Raw genomic sequence first — 10,382 nt, 5'->3', positions numbered from 1 at the left:
ATATATATATATATATATATATATATTCTTTTTGCAATACAGAAGTCCATGGATCCAGCAACCTGAGGAAAGTAGAAATGGAAGGAATGACCAAAATTCAGAAAATGAACCATCAGAACTTCGAAAAAAAAACAAATCTTTAGAGGAATAAGGAAAACGAAAGCACAGCGTGAACGCCAAAGCAATCTCTCTCAGTCGAAGAGGGAGTGCAGCTCGTCGTATGACTCAATAATACTGAGGATTGCTGACTGCAACGAATGAAGAGGCTGTCTGACGTGTGTATCAGACAGATACCTGAGATGATGACTGACCCCCTTTTATGCTCAAGGGACAGGTGACTGAAAAATAGGGAGGCCCATTGCCTCACACTGACGTCACCTTACTCTTTTTTGTATCCTGGAAAATACAAATGTGACGCCTATGATGTAAGGAAAGTAGCTGTTCAGCATCGTACATAGAGGAAGATTAGATTATGGAGACAGAAAGGTAGCTTCCATTTAAATCGCTAGACCTTCTTTTGTGAGTTAGATGGAGAACTTAAACAAAGGCAGGCTGGAAGAGGAATAGAACAAGGGTATTTTCATCTCTGTTAGAGATTTCATACTTTTACTGAAAGGTTGTCAGCGAAGATTTCCTACTTTTACTGAAAGGCTGTCAAAGTAGATTTCCTACTTTTACTGAAAGGTTGTCAGAGAAGATTTCCTACTTTTACTGAAAGGCTGTCAAAGTAGATTTCCTACTTTTACTGAAAGGTTGTCAGAGAAGATTTCCTACTTTCACTGAAAGGTTGTCAAAGTAGATTTCCTACTTTTACTGGAAGGTTGTCAGAGAAGATTTCCTACTTTTACTGACAGGTTGTCAAAGTAGATTTCCTACTTTTACTGAAAGGTTGTCAGAGTAGATTTCCTACTTTTACTGAAAAGTTGTCAGCGAAGATTTCCTACCTTTACTGAAAGGTTGTCAGAGAAGATTTCCTACTTTTACTGAAAGGTTGTCAGAGAAGATTTCCTACTTTTACTGAAAGGACAATCTAAAATCTTTAGGAACAGCTGAGTGTTAATTAATTAGAGGACTGATAATGTTGTCAAGTTTCGTATGTAATGAGGCTACGACAAATGAAGAGAACAGAAAAGAAAGTAAATAACAAGAGACAATTACCGATCAAATTATGCACTGATGGGCGAGGAAAAGGTCATTCGACTGCAAGAAGTAAATGGAAAGAAAAAAAGTTAAGTATAGCTTAGTTTTACCAGACCACTGAGCTGATTAACAGCTCTCCTAGGGCTGGCCCGAAGGATTAGACTTATTTTACGTGGCTAAGAACCAATTGGTTACTTAGCAACTGGACCTACAGCTTATTGTGGAATCCGAACCACATTATAGCGAGGAATGAATTTCTGTCACCAGAAATAAATTCCTCTAACTCTTCACCAGCCGGCCGGGGAATTGAACTCCGGCCCATCGAGTGACAGTCCAACATGGATAATTAATCTATTCCTGAGAAGATTGCCTGAAGAGAAAAAGAAGTATAGACTGATTCAAAGCCTAAGGTAAAAAGATAGTCTCTGCAAGTAATGCAATTCGCTTCAATGTATAAGTGTATATCATACGTGTTGTCTTCGATAAGACGGGATGGTTTAGATTCCAGATTCTTTAATTATGATATATATATATATATATATATATATATATATATATATATATATATATATATATATATATACTGTATATATATATATATATATATATATGTATATATATATATTATTACATATATATATATATATATATATATATATATAAATATATATATATATATATATTTGTATATATATATATATATATATATATATATATATATATATATATATATATATATATATATATATATATATATATAATATGCAGGCAGATGTAACTCACTTGTATCATCTTAATACCCAAGACAAGTACCCAGTATTTTATGTACGCTGTGGTACACCTGCACATTATGTAGATCACGTGTAATTGTGATTTTAAGCATATATATACATACATATATGTGTATATATATACAGTATATATATATATGTATATATGGAGTATATAATGGATATATCTTTACAAAAGGTATTCAATAAAACTTACCCGAACTGTTTCAAAATAGCCTAAACTATGTTTAGTATCCACTTGCAAAGTTGACAATCTTTGATTAATTCACTGGCTGAATTATTCAGTTGCCTGTATCAAAAATAAGAGGAAAACATTATATTACCGTCTTTTTCATACAGAAAATCTCAACTCAAATGACTTTATAAACAGCACACTCATAAAATATTTCTCTGCGTTGAAAGATTCACTACACTAACGCTGAAAAACAATTATTCCTTGGCCCATTTTCAATTTTCTAACATCCTCTGGTCTACAGATTCCCTGAAAATATCACGACCATTTCCCTCTCACCAAATTAAACCTTTTCACAACCTTTTCACAACTACAGAACACAAAGTAACGATCCAGTTACACCGCTGTTTGACATCAATCAATCATTTAATCAAATTACCGATCAAAATTCACCTTTCCACTCCCTACGTGAGAACAGTGACCACAGGTTCGTCAAGACTAAAGTCAGGATCCAGAGCTCTCACTTGTTCGAGTAAAACTTGCTTGTTCGGGGGGGACGAAACCATACAAACACCCAAGGGAGAGCGAGAGAGAGAGAGAGAGAGAGAGAGAGAGAGAGAGAGAGAGAGAGAGAGAGAGAGAGAGAGAGAGAGAGAGAGAGAAATGAAGTGGTAATGCTCTTTTCTCGGTGTCTTACAATAACTGGTCTGTCACGAGATACCCAGATGAAAATTACTTTTCACAGATATAACGAAGCCTCACGGTGATGTTTTGTAAATGAGAAAATATAAAGAGGTCACTAAAAAAGATTAAAAAAAAACGGAAAAAACCTCCACAGGTGCTTTGTACCCAACGTTGCATTTACTACGCCGGCGAGAACATACTTTTCCTAGAAATTTTTTTATTCCATTTCTTCAAGATTTATTCATGCCTCACGTATGAATTCTTCTGGTTCCTTCTCTTCAGCACGGCTCCCTTCTTATCCTGTTTTCTTGGAGCTGACAGTAAATTTTCGCAACCAGTATCACTGAAACTAACAGTGACAGGGTGAAGGCCATGCTACTTGGCAGCTACCTAGGGTTTCAGTGCTATTGGATGTAGATGTTCACCGTCACCTTGAAAAAACAGGTTCTGATCAGGCAATATCCCAGTAAATCTACCTCAGTCACCGTTATAAATAAAGTCTTGTTTTGTCTAAGTGCTGTTCTGCGTAGCCTAAGCAACGATTGCAGATCTGCTTTATGATTTATTTCTACGAATACTTAATCTCTATGATTGCTTTTTTTTCGACAGATCATGACTTCCAAAAGCCCATAAATGTAGATCTCCCAGTGGCCATGGTAAGTGTGGACGCCTTTTTATTTCTCTTCCTGTGCTTCACTAGGAGTCAATTTTCTTAAGAGTGAGGGAAGCCAACAAAACATTTTAACCTTCATGATGAATGATAATGCTGCTGAGGAAAATGAAAACGCGACTGACAGCAATCAACTATATGAGAGTTCTTCAAGGTGGCGTAAACTAAACTCAATAGTAAGAATTACAATAAGAGAGCACTGGAGTTCAAATCTATCTTGGCAAGATAAAACAAAAGCTATATTAATAGACCTTCTTCCTAAGATTCACATCTGAAACTGAAGATCTGAAACGGGAGCAAATTGGAAGGAGACAATTTTCATAGGTTTTGAGTCCATGGGTGATAACAAACTTTACTTTTAAAACACGGATAATACTGATGCTCTAGAAACACCAGGGGAAGTAAGTTCTCAATTCACATTAAAAAAAGAATGACAACTTTTTCCAAATTTCCAGAAAGTACCTCAGTATTTTTGACAGGGCATAAAAACACGCGTTCCCAATATGCGAAGGAGAAATTTTTAAATGATACTTGAAAATCATTTCTAAGCGTCTTTATACGCCCACCTCTTTAAAAGAAAAGAAAATGACAAAAACAAAAAGAATCAAGTAAGAAAGAAAGAAAGCTGCTTCATACTAAACGACCATGAAAGCAGCGTGTAGAAACTGGCCTCTTTCTCACAAAAACAGAGAGTCAAGAATAAGTACATAGAATAAAAACATTATTTACGAGTAAATCATACATATAAGGTAAAATGATTAATATATTAGTGATAAGACTTTGGTATTAGTCGATAGCTGGATGACTAAATTTACAGAGATAAACTGGAAGGACACGTAAACAAAAATACAAACATAAACAGATATTGGATGGACAAACTGAAAAAAAAGGTAGAAAGTAGCACCCCAGTTTCATCATGCCAGACAGTCGCTCTTACGTCAACTATGAAGTCAAGTCATTCTTTCGTAACGGCATTAGCCATCAGTAAAAGCACTTCTTGTGTACAACTCTGTCAACGGATTACCTGCGCAAAAGCTAAGCAGCCTTGAAGACGAAGGTGAGTACGAAAAGAGCATAAAACAACTACTAATATTCTTTCCGTTTACAAAGAATGAGAGACCACAAAAAATATGGGCTTCCTTCATCTTTGACAGAAGGATGAGTTGCGAGAAACAAAATACTTCGTACCCTGCTCATTGCCATTCCATACACTCGTGCATCCCGAGAAGAACCTTTGTGTGTGTGTGTGGTTTGTGCGTGTGTGTGTGTGCATTGCTTTCTATTGTAGGAGTTAACTCCACGCCCGGAAATCTAACTGACCTTCATTTGAGACACAGTATATTCTACGAACAACTAATTATATTTGTTTTGGTCATCTGCTGTTATTCATTGTTTACCACAGCCAATCTCCCCATGCCTGTCATTACCACGGTTTTTCAGATCACATGCAAAATTCTGATTATAAAGTATCCTTCTTGTTTCCTGCGCATTTTGTGAAGTTTAAAATCCCTCAGATGTGGAAAGAATAAGCTTTTTTTTTATCGTGGTGAGTACCCTTTGCAAATACTAAAGCCTATCTTAAGGAGGTTCGTACATTTTGAACCAAGGGAATTCCCAGTGGACACTCGAATATGAAAATTACCCCATTTGATAGACGGTGCCACCTATGCAGTCACTTAATGTATGTGTGCTTATTCAATTTGTTACGCGAGATATTTTGGGTACTTGGTTTTAGTTATCTAACCCGTTTCCTTTCCTGAAAGTCTTCCGTTACTGGTAATAGTAAGTGGCCTAGGATTTTTACAGGACTGCAATGGCTCAGGTTTTCCAGAAAATGTGACAATAGCGTATTATGAGCAACAACTTTAGGACTGTTCTCCAGTACCTATTTGCTTCTTATGAAGGATATAAATGCACCCTTTAAAACCCTCAACTTAACGGAACGCCACTTCTATTATGAATTAAGACTGGAAGGGCTATAAAACATCTATATCAAACCGTACTTACAGTAATATTTCCAAGTTGTTTATTAACATTAGAATGAGCATAGTGAATAACGGATGTGTTGTCAAGGGTAGGCCTTGCATCCAGGTAATGTGAGTTCTCTAGGTGGTAGCGGCGAGTGATGCACTGGGCGTAATGAATTGGTCAGTTTACTTGTGAGTATTGCATATCGTTAACAGAAGCAGGTGATAAGCCGTGCTTTCTGCACCGTTTCTCATCGAATAAAATTAAAACCATTTGCATCGCAAATAACCTAATTCCATTTTTCATTTCTGAAAAAAATTTTGTCTACCTCCAAGTCACCTCATTTTGCCTTGTCTTTCGAAACTCTCTGGAACAATGATTCTTCCAAAGGCTTCTTGAACAAGTACTTTCCTTCCGCTCAAGTGTTCTGCACTCGGTAAGGACTGTATTTAAAAGTCTGCCGTCTTACCCCGTACTACATTTCTCTGCATGGCACACGCTAGAACATTCTGAGTTCATTACTTCAGTTTTCTTTTAGCGCGAAATCCTTGCTCACACCTGGAGAGGTCTCCTGCAATTTTTTTTTTTCTTATTTACATTAAAAATTTGTTTCACTTTCTTGTATTTGCATTTTCCTGTTCTTATTTCGGGTGTCCGCTCGTGAACGTTTTCGTCAAAAAGACATTTCACTGTATTTTGGATGATAATGATGCATGTTCCTTTAGATACGCGTATATTTAGATATGAGAATTAAGGAAATAGATAAAAAGAAATCTAGTGCAAACAAAGAAAAAACAATCAAGGAACATTATTATCAACGCTAACAAATTATTGTATATAACGCACAGGCATTCAAGCACATATTATTATTATAATAATTTATTATTATTATTATTATTATAAATTATTATTATTATTATTATTATTATTATTATTATTATTATTATTATTATTATTATTATATATCTCATGATAGCTTGAGTCACTAAAATGGTGTAGAAATCCACAGTGGTGTAAGTGTAAATACAGATTAGAAAAATATATACAAACGAGAGTTTCCGAGAACCTGCTCGAGTCTCCTTCTCAAAAATATATTTCTAATATGTATTTACATATTAGGAATATATTTCTACTATATTTACCACTGTGGAGTTCTTCACTACTATTATTATTATTTTATTATTATTTCACATAAAAGAACGATAACCAAAAGCAAAGAAACACACTTTCACTCGCCACAGGGTCATACCTTGGGAGCTACAGCTTTGTTGCTAAGGCTTCACTGTGTTATGTGTCGTGTTAAGTCTGTGATGACACTGCTCCGGAGCTGTAGTTGAAATTCCAGTATAAAAGGGATGTATGTATATATGTATATATAATATACATATGTATATATGTACATATATACTATATAATATATATATATATATATATATATATATATATATATATATATATATATATATATATATATATATATATATATATATATATATATATATATACATTATTATATATAAGGCTTTTACACATTAGGTAAAACCACCACCGTCATATTTCGTTGTCGGAGCACACAATTACATCCTGCAAGCAGCAACTGCTAAATCGCAAGCAATTAGAGTATGTGTTCATTAAGCTCCTGCTGAGCTTCGAGAATTACAGCTGCTAATCTTCTTTAAAATTACGTCTGAAAAGTTACTGCCAATTTCGTCCGCTCTCTGGGACCCTTGGGGCATAATCATTAGTACTGCTGATTGATGTATTTACATATAAATATATAATGTGTATGGATATATATATATAAATCTATATATACATATATGTATATACTATATATACATATGTACATAAATAGATAAATATATATATATATATATATATATATATATATATATATATATATATATAATATAATATATATATACAGTATATATATATATATATATATATATATATATATATATATATATATATATATATATATATATATATATATATATATATGTGTGTGTGTGTGTGTGTGTGTGTGTATGTGTGTGCGTGTTTGTGTGGGCATTGGTGCCCATACAGTAACATCCTACCCCAGAATGAGCTTTGTATTTTCAATCACGTTTTGCATAAGAAAAGATTACGAAGGCTTCCACATAGGTAACAAAGCCTTGGGTGTCTGTGACATTAACCAGCAATCTGTTATGAGTATTCAGCTTTTAATTCCTTATTTCCTCTGTATTAACAAAATTATTAACGAAATCTTAATAATAAATTTATAAAGTACAGATGTGGGGGCAGCATTTATGACGTGATTACAGATGTGGGGGCAGCATTTATGACGTGATAGCCCTTCTTGGCTGAGTCGGTTGAGCTTCAGACTGTCATTCGATGGGCCGGAGTTCATTCCGCGACTGGCTGATGAAGAGTTAGAGGAATTTATTTTGGTGATAGAAATTTCTCGCTATACTGTGGTTCGGATTCCACAATAAGTTGTAGGTCCCTGTTGCTAAGTAACCAATTGGTAGCCACGTAAAATAAGTCTAATCCTTCGGGCCAGCCCTAGGAGAGCTGTTAATCAGCTCAGTGGTCTGGTAAAACTAAGGTATACTTACTTTTATTTATGACGTGATAAAGGAGAACAGAAAAACGGCAGTACACTTCTTAAGTTCTCATCTTTCCACCTGAGGTCCATCTGGGAGTCGGAAATCACTTAAAACATAGCCACCTTTCCTGCCATCAGACTGACAATGAAAACTTCTTGAGCCCGTCCCTTCCCAATAGGTGAACAGACAGAGGTAGCATTCGTGTATAAAGGAATGGCGGCTTATCATATTAATGACCAAGGTTGCTTGGCACCTACCACTTTGAATAGGTCAGGGTAGCTCTTTTACACCACTAAGACTTGGCATGATTGATCAACTAAGATTTTTAACATGCCCCAATCAGGAGAAAGGGCACCCTAATGAGATAAAACCCCTTATAACGAAGAGGACAAACAGCATAGTCCAGTGATACAATCCTCTGCTATGACACCAAGAAGATGACAACTGAGGGCAGTGGGTAAGTGAAATGCCCTTCTTGTCTTCACTGACAGATGATTGCTTATGTGCTAAGATGAGTGAAACGTCCTTGCCTTCACTGACAGCTGATTGCTTATGCACCAAGATTGGTCACCAGTCACTGCAGCAGATGAACAATCTCAGCTAAGTAGTTTCACCCTCCTCGAGGGATGAAATCACCCATAGAAAGTGTCAGTTTCAGAAGTGGTATTTAAACAAGCGATTAAGCTTATAAATGCCTAAACTCCTGCAATACCAGGCTCTTTTGCAATGACTGAAAGATGTTAAATGGTTAGAATACATTTACGAACAGACTCTTGAAGCATTGTTTGTAAAAAATACTCTTTGAATCTTTTACTGATGTTACTCTACTGCTTGCTTTAGTTTCCTGAAATTACCTGTGGAAATAATTCGACATTTACTTATATGTAAGGATTCGACATTTGTTGAAAGTCATGAATAATATAAAGGCATCAGATTTTACTATTGCTCTTAATATTGTGCCGGCGACTTTAATTTTGCTGGAAATATTCCAGATACCACATAACCAATATGGGTACTCAAACATACTGTTGTTTCATTTTGCAGCAACGTGTAAATTTGGAGTTCTTGATTGTAAATGTCATTAATTCCAGTGTGAAATAAAGAAGGAAGAAATAGATAATATAAATTTATTCTTCAAAATTACACAATGAAACTACAAAAAGAGAGAAGAAAGATATGGCTAAGAATGGGAAAACAAAATACCTCGGAATAACTTGGGATTAATTGGGCAAGGAGGAAACATAGTTGTATCTGGAAGTTTAATTCCCAACGTGGCAAATTAACATGTGCCCATAAGTACTAGTAATTACGTAACAGAAAATGTATTAAGAACTGTGACCAATCGAATCAAAACTGTAAAACTACAGAATCATTAATCAAAAACTGTGCCACTGAATATATGAAAAAATTGAATCTATTACATGTGGCCATAAAAAAAATTTAATAATTTTCAGCTTGCAGAATGAAAGTATTCAGAAAATATGAATTATTACTTGGACATTAGACGTAAAATACCTGAAGCATTTAAGACCATGCACGTGGCGTCTGCAGGCATTTGCAAAGTCCAGTTGCTCGTTGCCTACTTCCCCTCTTTGATAATTGCAATCTGATTCATTACAATAAAATGACACTTAACTCGGGGCTTAAGAGAAAACTGGGTTTCTGGAATTTGTTTCCAGTTTACTTAATGTACTTAATAGAAAGATATCCGTTATTAACTAATCTCATGAGGATAAATCACATCCAGAAACTCTGTTTTCACTTCATATACCGATTATTTTTTCTTTTCTGGTGTGCGTGTGTGTGTGTGTGTGTATGTCAGTGAAAGCCATTATTAGTCATCCTTCAGAGCGTCCCTTATTACCTTGTATAATTTTGCTAGAATAAAACTGTATTATTGTCTTCATGCTTAATGCTTTGTCCTTGGGATGATCTTGGAATGTTAAGCTTTTCGTTATAAAATCCAAGTTTCAAACGATAGCTAAATCCCTAAGAAAATAGAAAATAAAGACACAAAGCAAAAGAGAAACAGATCAAGAAGAGAGCAAGCTTGAGAATACAAATCCAAAACTCTTAAGAACTGAGAAAAAAAAATCAAACAAAAACTGATGATAAAATATTCCCCTAAAGGCTTTGAACTTTGGTAAAAGAAATATTGGTACACTGTAATAAAATCTCTGACTTCTCTCTGAAAGGAACGAAACTCAACGGTTTTCCAATAAGTAATTTTTTTCTATTAGAACCTGCAGAATTTATTTTCTCGAATAAATTAATTAGAGTAAAGAAAAGGAAGAGGAAGGAAATCCACGACCCAACAATCTGGGATAGAATCAAGGAACTGTTTTTTTTTTTTTTTTTTTTTG

The 10,382-nt window shown here is 34.9% G+C and overlaps 1 protein-coding gene across 4 annotated transcripts in view; it reads right to left on the bottom strand.

The window, feature by feature from the left end:
• LOC136836047 (transcription initiation factor TFIID subunit 3-like) overlaps positions 1–2,224 on the bottom strand; it is a 37,459-nt gene extending 35,235 nt beyond the window's left edge. For 3 of the 4 annotated variants that reach the window (XR_010852336.1, XM_067099932.1, XM_067099933.1), the window contains exon 1: positions 2,128–2,222. The gene's annotated coding sequence lies outside the window, so the exon portion shown is untranslated. Of the gene's footprint in view, positions 1–2,127 lie in introns of all 4 variants that reach the window. The other variant, XM_067099935.1, reaches the window with a different exon arrangement.
• Between the last annotated feature and the right edge of the window lie 8,158 nt (positions 2,225–10,382).

Source organism: Macrobrachium rosenbergii, chromosome 56, assembly GCF_040412425.1.
Source record: "Macrobrachium rosenbergii isolate ZJJX-2024 chromosome 56, ASM4041242v1, whole genome shotgun sequence".
NCBI classification, from domain to species: Eukaryota; Metazoa; Arthropoda; class Malacostraca; order Decapoda; family Palaemonidae; genus Macrobrachium; species Macrobrachium rosenbergii.
The sequence above is the reverse complement of the archived record's forward strand: the minus strand, read 5'-3'. Positions and strand labels throughout refer to the sequence as shown.